Source organism: Aulonocara stuartgranti (genome assembly GCF_965226115.1).
Source record: "Aulonocara stuartgranti genome assembly, chromosome: 3".
NCBI classification, from domain to species: domain Eukaryota; kingdom Metazoa; phylum Chordata; class Actinopteri; order Cichliformes; family Cichlidae; genus Aulonocara; species Aulonocara stuartgranti.
In genome coordinates this window covers 8,498,665-8,518,834 of record NC_138941.1, presented here as the reverse complement: position 1 = coordinate 8,518,834, position 20,170 = coordinate 8,498,665, and the positions used below count along the sequence as shown (strand labels likewise).

The following is a 20,170-nucleotide window of genomic DNA, read 5'->3' as shown; positions in this document are numbered from 1 at the left end:
CTCATATCGTTTTCCTTTGCTGTATAACAATGTGAGCAGCTACTGCTAAATAGCATTAGCTAATAACAGCAGTCTAATTTAATGCAAGTTAGCCTCATTTGCATTACAACGATGTGAGGAGTTAACGCTAAGTATGCTGCCATTAGTGGCTAATTCTAATTAGGGGTGAATAAATATTACCAGCTAATGCTAATATCGTATTCTCTTCCCTTTTAACAATGTGAGCAGCTAGTGCTAGGTAGGCTGATGCTAGCAGCTAATGCTAAAGCTAATTTAATGTGAATTAGCATCACATTAGTGAGGAGTTAATGCTAAGTAGACTGCCATTAGCAGGTAATGCTAATTTTAGGTGAATAGGAATTGGCAGATAATGCTAATACCATATTTTCTTGCTTTATAACAATGTGACCAGCTAATGCTATGTAGGTTGCCGTTATTAGCTAATACTAATTTGAGGTGAATTAGCATTATCCCCTTATGCTAACAATGTTTTTTCTTACTTTTTAACAATACAAGTAGCTAATGTGAACACTTTTTTTTTTTATTGAATTCTAATTTTTCCCTTGCGATGTGAAGAGTTAATGCTAAATAGGATGCCATTAGTGGCTAATTCTAATTTTAGATGAGAAAGCATTAGAAGCTAATGCTAATACCATATTTTCTTGCTTTATATCAATATTAGTAGGTAATGCTAAGTACGTAGCCATTATTAGCTAATGCTAATTTAGGTGAATTAGCATTATCCACTAATGCTAACACTGTTTTTGCCAACTCTTTTCCCTTGCATTATAACAATATGAGCAGCTAATGCTAAGAAGGCTGCCATTATTAGGTAATGCTAATTATTATGTGTGTTAGCATTATCCGCTGCTGCTAGCAATGTTTTATCTTACCTTTTAACAATATCAGCAGCTAATGCTAACACTACTTTAATTTCAGTTAAACCTACTTAGCATTAATTAACTTCATTTAGCATTAAGAAGTTTTTGCTATAGGCTACCATTAGTGGCTAATGCTAATTTTAGGTAAATAGAAATTGGCAGCTAATGCTAATACCATATTTTCTTGCCTTATAACAATGTGACCAGCTAATGCTAAGCAGGTGCCATTATTAGCTAATACTAATTTGAGATGAATTAGCATTATCCGCTTATGCTAACAATGTTTTTCTTACTTTTTAACAATACGCCATTAGTGGCTAATTCTAATTTTAGATGAAAAAGGATTAACAGCTAATGCTCATACTGTTTGCTTTGTAAGAATGACAGCAGCTAATGATATGAAGTCTACCGTTATTAACTAATGCTAATTTGATGAGAATTAGCATTATCCGATAATGGTAACTCTTTTCCCCTGCATTATAACAATGTCAGGAGTTAATGCTAAGTAGACTGCCATTAGGGGCTAACTCTAATTAGGGGTGAATAATTATTAGCAGCTAATACTAATACCGTTTTCTCTTTTTCCTTATAACAACTTGAGCAGCTAATGCTAATTTGATGCGAATTAGCATTATATTAGTGAGCAGTTAATGCTAAGTAGGCTGCCATTATTAACTAATACTACGTTGACGTGAATTAGCATTATGCGCTACTGCTAATACTGTTTTCTCTTACTTATTAAAAATAAGAATATGGGGATGTGCTCGACTTCACTGAGGTACGTTGGCTCAGCAGGGGAAATGTATTAAAGAGACTTTTTGAGTTGAGAGCAGAAGTGAAGCCTTCATGGAGAAGGATGGAGTTAGTGTTCCTGTGCTAACTGATCCCAAATTGCTCATGGACTCAGCTTTTCTTGTTGATATGACACATGAGCTTAATGTACTGAACAAGACGTTACAAGGCCAGGGGCAACTTGTCAGTGCTGCCTATGACAACGTGAGAGCATTCTCCACAAAACTGGCGCTCTGGAAAGCTCAGCTCTCTCAGACAAACCTTTGCCATTTCCCAGCATGCAAGGCACTCGTGGATGCAGGCACACCATTCAGTGCTGACGAGTATGTTGATGTCATTTTGAGGCTACAGGAGGAATTTGATCACAGGTTTGCTGACTTCAAGACACACAGAGCCACCTTTCACATTTTTGCGGACCCCTTCTCCTTTGATGTGCAAGATGCCCCTTCTGTGCTTCAAATGGAGCTCATTGAGCTGCAGTGCAACTCTGAACTCAAAGCAAAGTTCAGGGAGGTGAGTGGAAAAGCAGACAAGCTTGGACAATTTTTGAGAGACTTGAGCCCTAGTTTCCCTCGGCTTTCCCGAATGTTCAAGCGGACCATGTGCCTTTTTGGTAGCACATACTTGTGCCAAAAGCTCTTCTCCACTTTGAACTTCAATAAGTCCAAGTACAGGTCCAGACTTACGGATGATCATCTTCAAGACATACTGAGGGTCGCAACTGCTTCCTCCCTCAGGCCAAATCTGGCTCGGCTATGCGAGAGGAAACGCTGCCAGGTCTCTAGCAGCAAGGAGTAGGCAAGAGAAGCCATGTTCAGAAGAACAGTTCATTTTCTCCAGTGTTCCATTCATGTTCAGAAGAAGGTTATAGAACTGTTAATACAGACATTTCAATCTAAATACAGCAGATATAGAAGACTGAGAAAAACACACAAGTTCACTGACTAAAAATATCTTATTATTTTATTTATGTATTACAGATTGATTTATTTTCTTATTAATTCTTAATTTGTTTATTTATTTTTCATATTTTGTGTTAAAAAATAAAAATAAAGAGATTTGAGAAGATTGGAATTTTTTAACCATGTCTTTCTTGTAGAAAACCTAATGTGGCCCAGCCTCACCCAGACTCTGCCTGCAGCGGCCCCCAGCTAAATTGAGTTTGAGACCCCTGTCCTACACCATAAATCAGTAAGAGAGGGTACGACCTCTCTCATGGCCCCAACCCATACGGTAAAAAAATAAATTTTTCCTGGCCAAAATATATTTCAAATATATGGTAAATATATTTTGTATTTGTGATGCTCCAAAAAAATATATTTTTGAAATTGAAAATATATTTCTTTCAAACCAAAATACATTTCAAAACATATTTTAGGGTGAAGAAAATACATTTCCAACCTTACAGTAGAATGTATATCAAAGTATCCTTTATTTAAAATTTATTTAGTGCAATAATGATGATAATGATAACAATACTAAAAGTAACATGTTTTATACACATCTGCAAAAAACAGTTGGATTCAAACAAAACAGAGTCAAAGGTCTATCACGAATTAGGTTATTTATTCATTTGCTTACAGTATTTCACATTACACAATATCTCACTATAATGTAGCGTTCATTGACTTTGAAATTATCTGTCAGTGATACAGTAAACAAGATACAACAACTGCTATGTACACTTTAGTTTTTGACAATATATACAATTTAGTACTTAAAGGAACACACTCCACTGTTTTGGAAATAGGCTCATTCTCCATCTCCCTCAGAGTTAAAAATGCAGCGTCTTCTTTCTAGATCCGTACGTTAATAGGGCTCTGGAGCGTGATCTTACGGGATGGGGCGTAGCCAGGATTTTTGGTCAAGGCACCATATTAGCAGGCCAAACAAATGCTTGCTGTGTGGTCGGTTGTAATGTTAGATTGCACTACCGACAAAGGAATAAGCTTGAAAACAGGCTCTCTTTTCATTGTTTCCTCACCTGGAAACATCATGAGGGAGCTTATGTGTTGGATGTTACCAAAAGAAGGCGTCTAGCCTGGATAGCAGCTGCGAGACGAGCTGATATTCAGTTCTCTACCAGCCACAGATATCTGTTGGTGTGCTCCAGTATTTTCATTCAGGTAAGTTCTAAATAAGTTCATATTATTATTTATAGCCTGTTAATTTTATTTTCAATGCGCTCTGAGATCATAGCACAAACTTAGAACAAACATGCAGAACTACCTTCTATTTATAGAGTTGCTAATTATTTGGCATTATTGCAACAAACCAGCCTATGAAATGAATGAAACAAATCCTGACTGGGTTCCAACACTACACATGGGGCACTACGAAATCCCTGCTTCAAACTACATGCTACATGCCACCATGCCAATCAGATTACTTCTTCCATGTGAGGGTAAAAAGGTGACCTTCCTGGATAAGATGGCAAAGGTTTGCTGCGTTTTGGTGAACATGTGCCCCAGTGTGGTAGTAAAACCAGGGAAAAATGCTCTTGTTAAATACTTTTAAGTCTTGTGCTGTTTATGTAGTGATAAGTTTTCAAAAGAGACAGTAAATTACAGAATGCTAGTAGTGGGTGATATTATACAAATGCTGTCATGATTTTATGTGAACATTTTGTCATTTGTAAACTATACATAACATTTTTTCTACATTGTAACTGATGTGATGTTCGACAAAGTGCTTTTAATTAAAAATAGGCAAACATTTCTTTGTTTCTTTATTCAACTTTTGAACAGTGGTATTTAGTAAGTACATATTCAGTAAATGCAAAGTATTTACATGGCCCCCTAAATTAAAACATTATGGGTTATTCAGAACAGAACTATGCTTGGAAAAATATTGTCCCATCAGTTGATCCAACTCCTCCACAGTAGCAGGTGGAACTTTTCTTTTTTGAGGATGGCTTCTTTTACCTGTCACAACGAATGGTCTGTTTATGTTTTGATCAAGAACCTTTTTTTTGGGCAGCTGAAGAGGAGAAGTCTATCTTATGGCCAACCTCTGGCTGTATCTTGGTCATATTACCCAGCAAAACCCAGTATGCAGGTTCATCTGTAACAGTCCTTGTGCCACAGATCCTCACTGTTGCTTCTACATTAAACAGAAGAGCAGTGACATGGCTGCAAGTCTTCACGACTCTAGCCATACAGCTGCAGTGGGCGGCTTCAACCTTCCCTGTGATGCTCACAATGACCTGTGGCTGCAATGCTGCAATTCAGTCTTTAAGAGTGCAGGACCTGAAACACACACAGACAAAGTTCATTTAAAGACAAGAACTTTAATAAGCCAAGTCCGACACAAATGTGTTTTATTTACTTTCAAATCCATTTATCATAAATGTAACAAATAAAGTGTTTTTATGTATCCATCTATAGAACGCTGCATGTTATATTCTAAATCTGCATGTTTCTTTTTAGAAACCTATCAGCAAAAAATGAACCTAAAGTATGTAATGCAAGGATGTAATCACTTTCAAGAGGGAGAAAACATAAAGTTCGACTTTAAGTGACAACTATGGACACCTAATATGACAAGCAGATTCTGCAGGTCATTAATCAATGTATAAAACTAAAACAGAATGTATTTTTAGTGACACAGGACACAAACAAGGAAGCAAGATGTGTAATTAGGATTATTTATAATAAATATGAATTAATTAGGGCAATTTCTTTAACCATAAAGAATAACTAAATCCTTCAGGACAATGTCACATCAATGCACTGAACTCACTATGTTATCCCTCTAACAGAGCCTCTACATGTTCTCACTGTAATTTCCCCCTCACGAATGAATTTTTGCTAGCACTAATTTGAATGTTGGGGGGAATCAAACGCATTTTACTCGCAGTACTCAAGCTGACTTACCTTTGCTTGAATGACGCCGTACTCACAACGTGGAGGCTTAAAAATAGCCAAATCTTGTACCCAGTCCTTGGTGAATTGGATGTGCGCCTCCAGAGATTTATAATTGCGAAATTGGTGCGCCGTGTATGCTCTGACTCCACAGACAAGGTATGAGAGTAGATCATGCTAAGTCAATAGCGGTTTGGTCTTCAGGGTTTCTACTCCACGGCTATATTTCATACGGGTCCACATTTCAACAATCAAGTACCGTCTCTTTGCATCTGGACAGAATCTGTCTCTATACCGTCATTTTCTTTTGAGCTACATTTCAGAATGGTTCGTAGCAATCTTGTTTTGATTCGTGACCTGCCAAGATGGTGCTGCGCTCCCACAATGCATTGCGACATTACGTCAACTCCAAAGCCCTTTGCGTGCAGGAGTGTATGCGCATGCGCATTGCCACGGTGGTTTAAAAAATAAAGATACAATGAAAAGTAATTAATAAAAATTAAATATTTAAACATTCCCACAAATGTGCAATGAACGTGCAAAAACTCTCTTTAGTAGTTGTTACTGTTTCTTTCTTTCTTCTTTTTTTTTTTTTTGAAAAATAACGACGTCTCTGAGGCGCGAAATCTGACAGCGAGAGGAACGGCCGGATACAGGAGACGGGAAGAAACAAGCCGATTATGTTCGCGTTAATTAAGTGGTTGGAAGATGTAAAATTCTCAATTCTGCCAACTGAACATATACGAGATTTTAATGAGGATGAATAATTAGCCGGCATGGAGGAAACGGACCTTTATTTTGTGGAGTGGCGACAAGAAGCCAAGGCGGGTGGCCAGTCTAAGAAGCCTCCATCATCAAGCTAGCAGGTGCCTTTTCCCATATAATATTACTTTATTCTCGTGTATTTGGAACGGAAGCGTAGAGCTGCCACCCAGGCAAAAGAGAAATATAAGTATATCACGTTATAACGTGAAAAGTTCATCGTTCTAACAATATACTATCATGTTTGAACAACATGTTTGAACAACATTGTACGAAAAATGTACATAATTATCACGTCCGTACAATATTGTGCGAACGTGACAATTATGTATATTATAATAACGTGATATTATATTATACAAACATGAAAAGCATAATGTTAGAACAATAAACATTTCACGTCATAACGTGATACAGCTCTATTTTTCTTTTGCCTGGGTGGCAGCTCCACGCTTCCATAATTTGGTAATCAAAATATGTAACTTAATTAATTATATTGTGACGTACTTTTGCCTTTTCTTATTATTCTGCCTTCTCAATAACTATCAAAGCCTATTCACATTTAATTTGGCTTTCACAGAAATCCTACCTCTCCTTCTGGCTACAGAGTACTTACCAAGGTTAGAAACAAAGAACAGTTATGCTTTATTAATGTTCGCTAATTACAATGTTCCACATTTCCTTGCTTTTTAAGTCATTTTTAGGCTTTTTAGAGTTTTTGTTTTTTATTTTTTTAGCAGTAATGTTTCTGCCTATTTATTTCAGCCCATGAAATCGAATGCAGATCTTCCTAATGTGAGATTTACATAAATGTAAGTAATTTTGTTTGTCATTGTCATTAATGTTGTTGCTGTTGTTGTTTTTGTGCAGTTTGCAATCATATAAACCTAGCAAGCATCAGTCAGCACAGTGACTAACCTAAACAGATTCTTGCTTTATTCACATATATTATATGTAATTATATATACCTGCACATTGTACCTAGGGTTGCAGCCACTTGGCCCCACCCCATTGTTGTGACAGCCCTGATTGTACTTATACACTGCATCTGAACAGGGAACAGTCTGCCACATTAATGTATTTTTAAGTGACTTGTTTGTAATACATGAATTTGTTTTTTACAGATGTCAAAGTCTCAACCTCATGCTGCCCTCCCCCATCCTCCTAAAGTAAGTATTTGTTGTTGTAGTTTTTTATGCGGTGTCTGTGTCACATGCTAATCATAATTATTGAAATAACTGTTTTCTAACAGATTTTCCAAAACACTAGTTATGTTTGTTGTCATTCAGACCAATACTACTGCTTAGACATTGTTTAGTGGTCATGCATGTTTGACAAGCTCGTTATGATACCAAAACAGTAGGCCTATCACAATAATCGATATATCGACTTAACACACAATACATGTACATGACCTCAATAATTGTTGATGATGTAATTTATGTGCCATTATATTTACAAAAATAAAATATAATGATAACAAAACAATAACATTAAATATCATTGTTTTCTATTTGTTAGAAAACTTACTCTTTATTCAAGTTTTTAAGGTATCTAATATTTTGATTCCTAATTTCAATGATCTAAATACTTTAAGAATTAGATGTTGGTTTGTCAATTGAAAGTGTGTAGATCTTGCATTATTATGGTGTTATATTATGATTATACATTCAAAGACATAAAATGGTCTTAAAATGACAATGACATAACTTGCCGCAATTGTTTATGGGGCAATATACCGACCAACAAAAAGTCGCTATCGTAACAGGCCTTCAAAACAGACGGTTTTATGATTGATAAATTCAAAAAATAAATACATTTAATTTCTCTGAGATTCTCTAATATTCAGTTACAGTTCACAACACAGCTACCCGTACATGCAGTATTATACTGTAAATATAAATCTCTGCATTTAGCATCCCACTAGAAGCGTCACAGTTACTGCCTCTTTTTTTTTTTTTTTTTTTTACAAATACCTGTACTATCACTAACACATTTACTGTTTTACTTTTAGCCTGTGGATACAAATGCAGATTTCCTTAATGTAAGTTGTGCATTTTAATTACATCATGTTATTTTTATTATTATTTATTTATTTATTTTATTTTACATTCAAATATTTCAAGCTTCTTGGTTAAAGAAGCTTGATTGCTAGTAGGTAAAGAATAGTTCACCTATAATTCATATTCCCAATTAATTTCTCACCTCTGATTGAATGCCTTTGTTTGTTTTCCTATAACAAAACATTTTTGCTGGATATATATGGTGAATTTATATGCATAGATACAGTCGTAGTGCTTGACACATGCAAACAGCAGTAGATGTACTAAAAAGGAAATAATTACAATCATGATGTTGATTGCTGATGTCAGTATATATATTTTAGAGGAATGTTTTGTTTTTCACCCAAAATGAACTATATTGCTTCAGAAGAGATTTATTACCCTATATAAACAGTATCTATATATTGTTCTGTTTTTTGTTTGTTTTTGTTATTTTCAGGTTCAATGGTGCGTGTTCTTCTAATGGCCGCCTTCCCACTGGAGGTTTTGATCCACAGCAATTTAAAAGGTAATCAGCTTTGAAAGTCAGTTCAAATGGTTAGCTAATAGTACTTTAAAAAGCCTACAACTCTGTCACCAGTTTCTTTACCAAAAATTACCCATAAAAGTATCGCTCAATAGCATATAATTGTAGTTCAAATGTTTAGTTGTACAAATATCAAATTTTTGGAAATCTAAAACTAGTCAAACACTCAAATGTTCATGCTTTTTATAGGAGGACAGAGCAAAACGGACATCGGCGCAGAGTGAAGAACTGCCCTTGATAAGGACACTATGACAGCCATATATAGTAAGTGAAGACTTTCTGTGTATCTAAAATTGCATACAGCACAAGTAACTTACTTTGCAACCATTAAAATAGGTTGTAAAGTAAGTTACCAATACAAATAGGTGATGATGCATTGTAGTGGTTGGTCTCAGACAAAGAAGGTCAACAGATTTATGAATGCTGGAAGGTAAGGAGAGACGACCAAAAGGGGTGTTAGCATTACTGTAATGTGAACTGGATAGACTTCCCATCTAGGAAAAAAAAGAAATTATGCGTAAAATATATCTGTATTAATATCTGTATCTATATAAACAGAAATATCTGTTTGCTAAATGAAGCCAGCTAACATAAATCACATTTTTATTTTAACTCTGATAAAAGTAATAGAACTGTGACTTTTGTTTGTTACAGTGGCGGTAAGGAAGGGGTTTCCCAGCGTGTCCAGAAGGGCTTTGAGGATTGCCGTGAAAGCTGGGGGAACTGAGACTGCTGGAAAAGGAAAAGAAATTACATTTTAAGTATGCTGACTTATGTTCATACAATCACACACACATATACACATACACACACATATGTGTGTGTGTGTATATATATATAGATATATATATATACACACACACACACACATATATGTATATGTGTGTGTGTTTCTTTTAGAATGTTTGAGTATGTAATGAGAATAAACTTATAAAATGAATATTCCTTGCTTGATTGATATGCTATATGTATGTTTTAAACATCAAATAAAGATTTCTTTCAGATGTTACATGTGAATCTGTTTTCTTAGAAATATATGAAGGGTTAAATTTATATTTTTTTGAATGATTTTAAATAAATTTAAATTGTATTTTGAAATATATTTTATTAATATATTTCAAAATATACAAAAAATGGCCAAAAAATATATGTGCTAAAAAACATTTCAAAATACATAAACATATTTCAAAATGTATTTTAAAATACATTTTGAAATACATTTCAAAATATACAAAAAATGGCCAAAAAATATATGTGCTAAAATACATTTTAAATATATAAATATATTTCAAAATGTATTTTAAAATATATTTTTTTACCGTATGGGAAGTGCTGTGTGCATGCCAGAGCACTCTGGAAGGCACACAGAGTCTTTACAGACTACTGAGGATCAAACCTCTATCATCATGCAATCGATTATACAACTCTAAGCATATATGAGTAAATATTTCTAAGCATAAATGACAATCAACAATATAAACCTTACAGCTGGTTTTAATAACAGAATTCATTTGTTTCTCAAATGAGAAAGAGCTACCGAGAAACACTCCTAAATCTTTAGTTCTGAACTTTTCCAGTGGGCCAAGGTCAACGTTATTAGATAATGCTAATTCTTTTCCCTTACATTATAACAATGTGAGGAGTTAATGCTAAGTATACTGCCATTAGCGGCTAATTCTAATTAGGGGTGAATAATTATTAGTAGCTAATGCTAATATCATTTTCTCTTCCCTTTTAACAATGTGAACAGCTAGTGCTAGGTAGGCTGATGCTAGCAGCTAATGCTAATTTGACGTGAATTAGCATTATATTAGTGAGGAGTTAATGCTAAGTAGGCTGCCATTAGTGGCTAATGCTAATTTTAGATGAAAAAGCATTAGCAGCTAATGCTCATATTGTTTTCCTTTGCTTTGTAACAATGACAGCAGCTAATGATACGAAGTCTACCATTATTAACTATTGTTAATTTGATGTAAATTAGCATTATCCGATAATGGTAACCCTTTTCCCCTGCATTATAACGATGTCAGGAGTTAATGCTAACTAGGCTGCCATTAGGGGCTAACTCTAATTAGGTGAATAATTATTAGCAGCTAATGCTAATATTTTTTTCCCTTCCCTTTTAACAATGTGAGCAGCTAATGCTAATTTGATGTGAATTAGCATTATATTAGTGAGCAGTTAATGCTAAGTAGGCTGCCATTATTAACTAATGCTACTTTGACGTGAATTAGCATTATGTGCTAATACTAATACTGTTTTCCCTTACTTTTTAACAATGTGAGAGGCTAATTCTAAGTATGCTCTTGTAAATAGCTAATTCAAATTTAGTGTGAATTAGCATTATTCAATAATGCTAACACTGTTTTCTCTTACTTATTAAAAATGATAGTAGCTAATACTAATACTCTTTTCCATTGGGTAACAACGATGTGAGGAGTTAATGCTAAGTAGGCTGCTTTTAGAGGCTTATTCTAATTAGGGCTGAATAATTATTAGTAGTTAATGCTAATACCGTTTTCTCTTTCCTTATAACAATATGAGCAGCTAATGCTAATTTAATGTGAATTAGCATTATATTAGTGAGGAGTTAATGCTAAGTAGGCTACCATTAGCAGCTAAAGCTAATTTGAGGTGAATAAGCATTAGTGGCTTATGCTAATACCCTTTTCTCTTGTGTTATAATGATGTGAGACGTTAATGCTAAATAGGCTTCCATGAGTGACTCCTTTCCCTTGCATTATAAAATGTGAAGAGTTTATGCTTAGTAAGCTGCCATTAGCAGCTAATGCTAATACTGTTTTCCCTTTCTTTATACAACTTGAGCAGCTATTGCTAAGTAGGCCACTTTTCTCTGCTAAGGATTTGTGTGACCATGATGGAAACTGATAAGCTCATGTTGCTAAGCTAATGCTGTTTATGGGCCCTGTTAGAATCAATATTTCATTCTCATTCTGTTGTTTGAGAACAATAACAGAAAAATGTGCACTTGAGAACAAATTTATTGTGAATTCAGCTGTGAATGTACAGTTTGTCATTATTTAAGCTTCCATTTCCAAATGTTAGCTGACACTTTATTAGGTACACTGGTATCTATATCAGGTACACCTGTGACTAGAGCTGGGCGATATGAGATTTTTTCATATCACAATATGTTTTTTTCATTTCAGGCGATAACGATATCTATCACGATATAAGCCAAATAACTATATTTGTAAGATTTAAATGTGCCGTTGCTCACAAGTAAAATGTGAAATAATCAGCAGCTTGTTTTTATTTAAATATTTATTTCCCATAATAAGTTCAACAGGGTAGATGTACTTAAGGAACATGAGACTTTTTCAGATAAATAAAGGCAAATATTGTAAACTACACAAAAGGCAGCCGCTAAAGCGTTTAAGTTTCAAAATAGAACAAATGAAACAGACTAAATTGTCAATTCCACTTAGAAACAAAATATTAATTCTAAAAATAAATCTTAGTTTGTTTTACAGAAGAACAGACAAAACTGACTAACTTTTGCCAATATCAAATAAACTGAGAACTAAAAGGAAATTCTCAATCTCTCCTTGTTTTATAGCTGAGCTTTTCAAACAGTTTTAACAGTTACTTTAGTCTGACAAAAGCCGAATGACGAATTAGTGCTTCCAGTCAGAGACTGAGGCTACGTCCACACGTACACGGGTATTTTTGAAAACGGAGATTTTCCGTTTTCGTTTTAAAAAATAATCCCGTCCACACATAAAGGCAGAAATGAAGGAAAACGCTGCTATGAACATGCCAAAGCAGCAGGTAGCGCTTAGATTCCTAACCGTGCAGAAATGTTGGCCAATCAGAAGTCTAGAAGCCTCGGTGGGAAAAAGTAAACAAAGCTGCGGCATAGAAGCAGAACCGAGTCGTATGTGTGGACGGACAGTAACTGTGTGTATATGTAAGCATTTAAACACTGCAGAGAGTAGAATTAACAGTAACAGTATTGTAGAAATTCATTTCACCGAAACAATAACGTGGCGCACAGTGTGACGCATGCACCAGTTTATTGTATTTCCAGACTTGCTTTCGGCACAATTTACAGTGCACGCTACTCTGTTTTTGTCAGACTTGAAATAGCCGAAATACCTTCACACTACGGAACTTCTATGGCTCTTCCGTTCGACAATCTCTCCGGCATTGGAACCATCATCTGCTTTCTCTTCGGTCACGCTCGGTTGATTTTTCTAGTCGGCACACTGATTTCCTCCATTACGCGCTGGCTGCTTCCCAAACAAACACACGTGCGGCTTGGCACTTGTGCTGTACGTAACAAGTCACGCGACGTGACACTGCGGCTGTGATTGGTTCGGCTCTGCGCTACTTAATTTGGATTGGCTGACCTTTTTTTTTTTAAGAGGACAAGAGCGGCGAGGTCTATCGCGATAGCTTAATTTCTCTATCGAGTAAAAGTTATATCGCGATACATATCATTATCGTTCTATCGCCCAGCTCTACCTGTGACCTAAATGTTCCTGCAAACAGACTCCTTGGAGACCCCTACATAAATATCCATGAACTATCCAGCTAGACTAGTGTGTCTGTCCCTGAAAATATTCCTGCATGTGTGATTTTTCATGTCTCATCTGCAGGAAACAAACAGGAAGTGAGTGAAAGACACAGGAAATGTTTCCAGCTCTTCCTCCTCTATCAGATTTTCTCTCCATACCTGAGAGTGTCCAGTCTCCAGCCTGTATCCTTCAGTCCAGCCGACAGCAGCTTCATTCCTGAGGGACCTGGATGATTGTAGCTCAGGTCCAGCTCTCTCAGATGGGAGGGGTTGGAGCTCAGAGCTGAGGCCAGAGAAGTACAGCCTTCCTCTGTGATCAGACAGCCTGACAGACTGCAGACACACAAAACAACAATCTATCTGTCAACAACCGTTTTCTCTTTGTCACAATAACATCTATCCATCCATTGTAACTTTATTTATAAGTGACAATACCCAACAGACAACAACAGTCATCTGAAGCTGTTTAACAGTGTAAGGTAACCGCCTCCACTGTGAGCAGCACTTGGTGATGGTGGGAAGAAGAACTCCCTTTGACACAAAGATCCTCCCAGTGAAAACAGGCTCCAGGAGGAGCATCTACCATGACTGGTTGCAGGGTGAGGGGAAAGAGAAGAGATGAGCTCAGAGAGACAAGAACAAAACAGAGAGACAGAAGTTAAGGACATGCAGTAGTGACATATAAAAGCATCAGGAGTGAAAAGAGGGGAGAAGAAAGCAGAGCATCATGGGAAGTCCACCAACAGCCTGAGCCTATAGCAGCATAACTAAGGGATGGTTCAGGGTCACCTGATCCAGCTCGAACTATAAGCTTTATTAAAAAGGAAAGTTTGAAGCTGATCTTCAAAGTAGAGAGGGTGTCTGTCTCCTGAACTCAAACTGGGAGCTGCTGCCACACCCAGTCCAACATAGCCAGGCTTTCTTTGCTGCTTTGACAAAACCTCAGATCCCAGTCAGAGATGATGAGCATCATCACAGTGATGATCATTTCTCTGTAACCCAGGCTTTCTGCTTCAGGATCTGTGCACGCTCACAGAACAAGGAGACCTTTAAACATCATTTCACTAACTGGATGGACTGAGCTCAGCCTACAGATGAACTGGTGCCAGAGATCATAAAGAACATCAAACAGTCAAATTCAACACTTTAATGGAAATATGAGATTAATGCTGCAGACAATCATGAAGCTGCTGAATTCATGAACATCAAGAATGCAGCGTGTAAGAGCCAAAGTCAATGTTTATGTTTTTCCTTTTTGTTTTGGTGGCACAGGTGTATAGCTTTACCTGCGTCTCAGGTGATGGTATGTGGGTGTGGTCACAGTCTATTTACCTGGTGTCTGTGTCCGCAGCAGGTGTACTGGGTGAGTGGCTTGTGGGCAAACTTTTCTGTTGACCGTCATTTTTTGGCACACCAGTTAATCCATGCGCTAGTTGTAAATTGATTGAAAGCGCAAATGTTTGTTTTTGTTTTGTTCTTAAAATAAATGCGCAAAGTACAAGTACGACTCATTATGGATTATTGGAGGCGCGTCACAGGGACACAACCAACTCAGCCGGCCGCGGCTTTATTTACGGATGAAAGTCGCAACATTTAGTCAACAGAAAACCCTTGTCTTTTATTGCACGCATCAAAACAATGAAGAGGATTTTTGGATATACGTTTTGGAGTCACGGAGCTTTCAGATGAGTGGACGCAGTTCTCAAATGAGTAATTGGAAACGTCACCGTCACACTGGCATGGTGGAACGCAGCGCAACAGACACTTCAGAAGCGGTAGGACACGCGGATTCACTCTGTGTATTATTGGATGTTTTGAACACAGTTTGTAAGTGTCATCGCTTGTCCATTGGGGACATTGGTTTGATCTGCGTTGCGTGCGTGCGTGTGCTTGATTCGGCAAGCTGGAGGACTCTGCTCTGGTTTTGACAGCCTGTGACGCTGCTGCGCAATGGTTACACGGAAGAAAAGTATTGGCTGTGGTCTATCTTTGAAGCTGTGGAATATAATGTTGTTTTGATGCATGTGAAAAAGTGACGATGAGTGAAATAAAAGAAGCCGAACATGAACTGGAAGAAAAAAGCTCTGCAAAACTGACGGCTAAAGCGCTTGCTTTTAAAATGGACACTTTGCAGAAAGAGCGAAAAGCTCATGTTAACAAGATTAAAGGGTTAACTCGTGATATTAAAGACTTGATGAACAAGGATGACAATGCAAAAGCTGTGCTGCTTAACTTGGAAAAACTGAATGATTTGTATAAAAATGCCAAAGCTGTTCATGATGCATTCATTTTATTGATTCCTAAAGATGAACAAGATGCTCATATTGACTGGTTTGGACGCATAACAAAATGTAATGATGATTTTGTTGAAGATGTGAAACGGTGGCTTCTTGAAGCTGGAAGACCATATATGGAAAAAGACAATGAAGCTGAGAAAGTGCCTACTGCTGTTACTTTGGATGTGCCCGTTTCTGCTGAGCCTGTTTTATCAAAGGAGACGGTTTCTTCCACAAATGATAAAAATAACATCTTAACATCTCCAAAGCAGGTTAAAACAAATTCTGACATACAAGATGAAATACAGCCAGGTGACAGTGTTTCAAACGTAGGAAGCAAAAAGAGTAAAATCTGTTCTTCAAGCTCAAACTCCAGAGCATCAAGTACAACATCAGCACGAATAATGGCTGAAGCTGAAGCAGCTGCTCTGATGGTAAGGCAAAAACTGCTTAAGGATAAACACGCCTTGGAGGAACATGAAGCACAGTTAAGGAGACAGCGGGAGCAACTGGAGCTGGAAACAAATATAGCTGCCACGGTTGCAAAAATGAAAGTACTGAAAGGCTCAAAAGGATCCAGTATTAAAAGTAAACTATCAAAAATATCAGATGGTATGGAGTCATATTTTGAAAAGGGACAGAAGGTAACTCAAGTGTTGAATACTAATCCGGATACTCCTGTACATGAAAGGCAACATGTGCATATCTTTAGGGAGCATAATGTTGCAGACTCACAATCCCTCTTAACCACAGGCAGAGTTCCAATACAACCTCAGACTCTTTCTGAAGATCCCTTGACATATCAGTCAAACATTAGAAATTCACGTGAAAATAAACATGTACCTTCTCAAATTTCTAGTCATGAAGAAGACTGTAACATCTTATCTGTCATGAGTAAGCAAAACGAACTCACTGCTTTATTAATCCAACAACATAGTCTTTCTTCATTACCTAAAAAGGAGATCCCAGTTTTTGATGGAGATCCACTTCAGTACCAGACTTTTATTAAATCATTTGAACACAACATTGAAAGCAGAAATACAAACCCTGGAGATTGTCTTTATTATCTGGAACAACACACAAAGGGTCAACCAAGAGAACTTGTAAGAAGTTGCCTACACATGACTTCAGAAGCAGGATTCAGAAAGGCAAAGTCTTTATTACAGCAGCATTTTGGGAATGAACATAAACTTGCCACGGCTTACATGAGCAAAGCACTTGCTTGGTCTTCAATAAAAGCAGAGGACACCAAAGCTCTTCAAGCTTACACAATATTCCTAAGAGGCTGTTGCAATGCTATGGAAGATCTCAGTTATATGCAGGAGCTTGACATGCCCGCCAACATGTTAGCTATAACAAAGAAACTTCCCTACAGGCAGAGAGATAAGTGGAGAACTGCAGTCTGTGATTTCCATGAGAAGTGTAATCGACAAGCTACATTTAAGGATCTTGTGGAGTTTTTAGAAAAACAAGTTAAGATCGCATCTGACCCAGTGTTTGGGGACATCAAGGATATCTGCACGACAAACAGAGACACAAGAAAACTTAAGTCTCAAACTCACACAAGATTCAAAGAAAGTTCTTTTGCTACCTCTGTGATGGCATCTGAAAAAGAAAATAACAAAGTTAAGGAAAAGGAAAGAACAACACAAATGAGGAGTTGCTTGTTTTGCAAAGGTGAACATACCTTAGAAAATTGTCAAGAGCTGGAAAGAAAAACGCAAAAAGACAAAATCACTTTTCTAAAAGAGAATGGAGTCTGTTTCGGATGTCTTTGTAAAGGTCACATTAGTAGAGACTCCAAAAAGCGCCTCAGGTGCAAGACGTGTGGTTTAAATCATCCTCAAATGTTACACATCTATCAAAAGACAATGAGTAAAGAACAAGAATCAAAGGAACAAACTCAAAATCGTGCCATAGTCTCTATTCAGACCAGTGCTCTTACTGGGGCCGGTAAAGATGAATTTAAACTTTCCATTGTGCCTGTGAAAGTTAAGGCCAAGAAAGGAAATGTAACATTGTACACCTATGCATTTCTTGACCCAGGCAGCACTGCATCATTTTGTACAGTAAAGCTGATGAATAAGCTGAAAATTCATGGAAGAAGATCCAACATTCTGCTGAGAACTATGGGACAAAATAAAGTTGTTGAAACGGATATTATTGCAGATTTAGAAGTCGCTGGACTAGACGGAAATGAGTTTTGTGATCTTCCCATTCTTTATACTCAGTTCACTATGCCTGTCTATAAAGGAAACATTCCTCACCAGCACGATATAATCCGGTGGCCATATTTGAAGTCTGTACATCTGCCAGAAATTGACTCTGAAATCGATTTGCTAATTGGCTTGAATGTACCAAAGGCTCTAGAACCACTGGATGTCATTAGAAGTGTTGGAGATGGACCGTATGCTGTTAAAACTGTCCTTGGCTGGACAGTGAACGGACCTTTGGGTGAGACTCAAACTGAAGTTCACAATCAGCCACAGATAAGTGTCAATAGAGTTTCAGTGGTGAAACTTGAATCAGCAGTTTAAAACTGATTTTCCAGAGTGTGCCAGAGATGAGAAAGAACCTTCTAAGGAAGACCAACAGTTTTTGGATAAAGTTTCCAATACTGCTAAGCTACATAATGGTCATTATTATATTGGACTCCCATTGAAAGACTTAAAGGTCTGCATGCCAGATAATAAAAGTGTTGCTGAACAACGCCTTCAGAATCTGAAGAAAAGACTTATGAAGAACGCTACTTTTCTGCAGGACTATAACAGCTTTATGTCAGATATGATCTCTGAAGGTTATGCAGAAAAGGTACCAGAAGACAACTTAGAACGGACGGATGGCAGGAAATGGTATTTGCCGCACCATGGTGTGCTGCATCCGCAAAAGAAAACCCTTAGAGTGGTGTTTGACTGTGGAGTCAAGTATCAAGGAGTGTCGCTAAATAGCAAGCTCTTACAAGGTCCAGACTTGACCAGCACGTTAATTGGAGTTCTGACAAGATTTTGTAAAGAACCTGTTGTCATTGCTGCAGGCATTAAGGCCATGTTTCACCAGGTTAAAATACCAGAGGAGGATCGAGATATGTTGAGATTCCTTTGGTGGCCCAACGGAGATTACACTCAAGCCATGGTTGAATACAGGATGACAGTACATGTGTTTGGAGCAACTTCATCTCCAAGTTGTGCAAATTTTGCACTAAGGAAATGTGCTGAAGATCATAAACAACAGTTTAGCCTTCAAGCCGTGGATGCAATGTTGAACAACTTTTACGTCGACGATTGTCTCGTCTCAGCAGCCACAGAAGAGGATGCGATCGATCTCTATCATGAACTCTGTGCCATATGCTTGAAAGGAGGCTTTCCACTGAACAAATGGATAAGTAACAGTCGTAATGTGTTGGCTGCAATACCTGAAAGTAACAGAGCAAGCAAAATAAAGGATCTAGACTTGATCAGTGATGAACTTCCGGTGGAAAGAGTTTTGGGCGTTCAATGGTGTGTGGAGTCTGACGTTTTCAAGTTCAGAATCACTCTAAGAGATCGACCTTTGACAAGACGTGGCATCCTTTCTGTAGTCAGCTCTGTCTATGACCCTTTAGGAATGTTGGCACCAGTAATCTTAACTGCTAAAAAGATTCTGCAAAATCTGTGTCGAAAAAAGATTGGATGGGATGATGCATTACCTGATGCAGTTATACAAGAATGGACTATTTGGATGCAAGAGCTCTACAAGCTGGAGGAGTTCAAGGTTGATCGTTGTTTTAAAACCAACAGTTTTGGAACTGTAAAAACAGCTCAGTTGCATCATTTCGCAGATGCATCTGAGGACAGCTATGGAACATTGACTTATTTGTTACTAAAGAACCAACGAGACCAGGCACACTGTGCATTCATTATGGGAAAGGCACGTGTTGCTCCTTTAAAACCAGTTACAATCCCTCGAATGGAGTTAACTGCTGCCACCTTAGCAAGCAGAATGGATGTAATGTGGAAAAAGGAGCTGCAGATGGAACTGAAGGACTCAGTATTTTGGACTGACAGCACCTCTGTACTAAAATATATCAACAATAAAACAACAAGGTTCCGCACTTTCGTCGCCAACAGAGTTTCTGAGATTGTCAAAGTTTCAAATCCTCAACAATGGAGATATGTGGACACGGATAACAATCCAGCAGATTTGGCTTCTCGAGGTTTAACAGTACAATCCTTTTTGAAAAATAAACAAACTTGGCTCTCTGGACCTCCATTTCTTCTACTACCACAAGAAGAGTGGCCTCAGAATCCAGATGAAGTGAAACAAATCTCATCAAGCGATGCAGAAATTAAAACAACAATGAATGCTGTTCAGACGTCACAAGAAATGGATCCGGTTTCTCACTTCATTCAGTATTTTTCCTCCTGGACTCGGTTGAAGCGTGCAGTAGCATGGATTCTGAGAGTTAAAAAACTGCTTCTGCATTACAGT

At 37.3% G+C, this 20,170-nt stretch overlaps 2 protein-coding genes and 1 long non-coding RNA gene across 4 annotated transcripts in view; 2 read left to right on the top strand and 1 right to left on the bottom strand.

The window, feature by feature from the left end:
- Positions 1-20,170, top strand: part of LOC309702270 (uncharacterized protein) — a 253,656-nt gene that overhangs the window by 161,557 nt on the left and 71,929 nt on the right. The window lies entirely within an intron of this gene.
- LOC309702394 (protein NLRC3-like) overlaps positions 1-20,170 on the bottom strand; it is a 166,745-nt gene that overhangs the window by 97,557 nt on the left and 49,018 nt on the right. The window lies entirely within an intron of this gene.
- LOC309702447 lies at positions 3,243-9,873 on the top strand. Of its 2 annotated transcripts, XR_014275489.1 has the most exons (9): positions 3,243-3,799; positions 4,653-6,402; positions 6,879-6,918; positions 7,064-7,110; positions 7,423-7,467; positions 8,313-8,342; positions 8,801-8,869; positions 9,077-9,151; positions 9,542-9,869. It is a non-coding gene; the product is annotated as an uncharacterized lncRNA (long non-coding RNA). The 2 variants fall into 2 exon arrangements; XR_014275488.1 differs by lacking the exon at positions 3,243-3,799 and having other exon boundaries at positions 4,048-6,402; positions 9,542-9,873.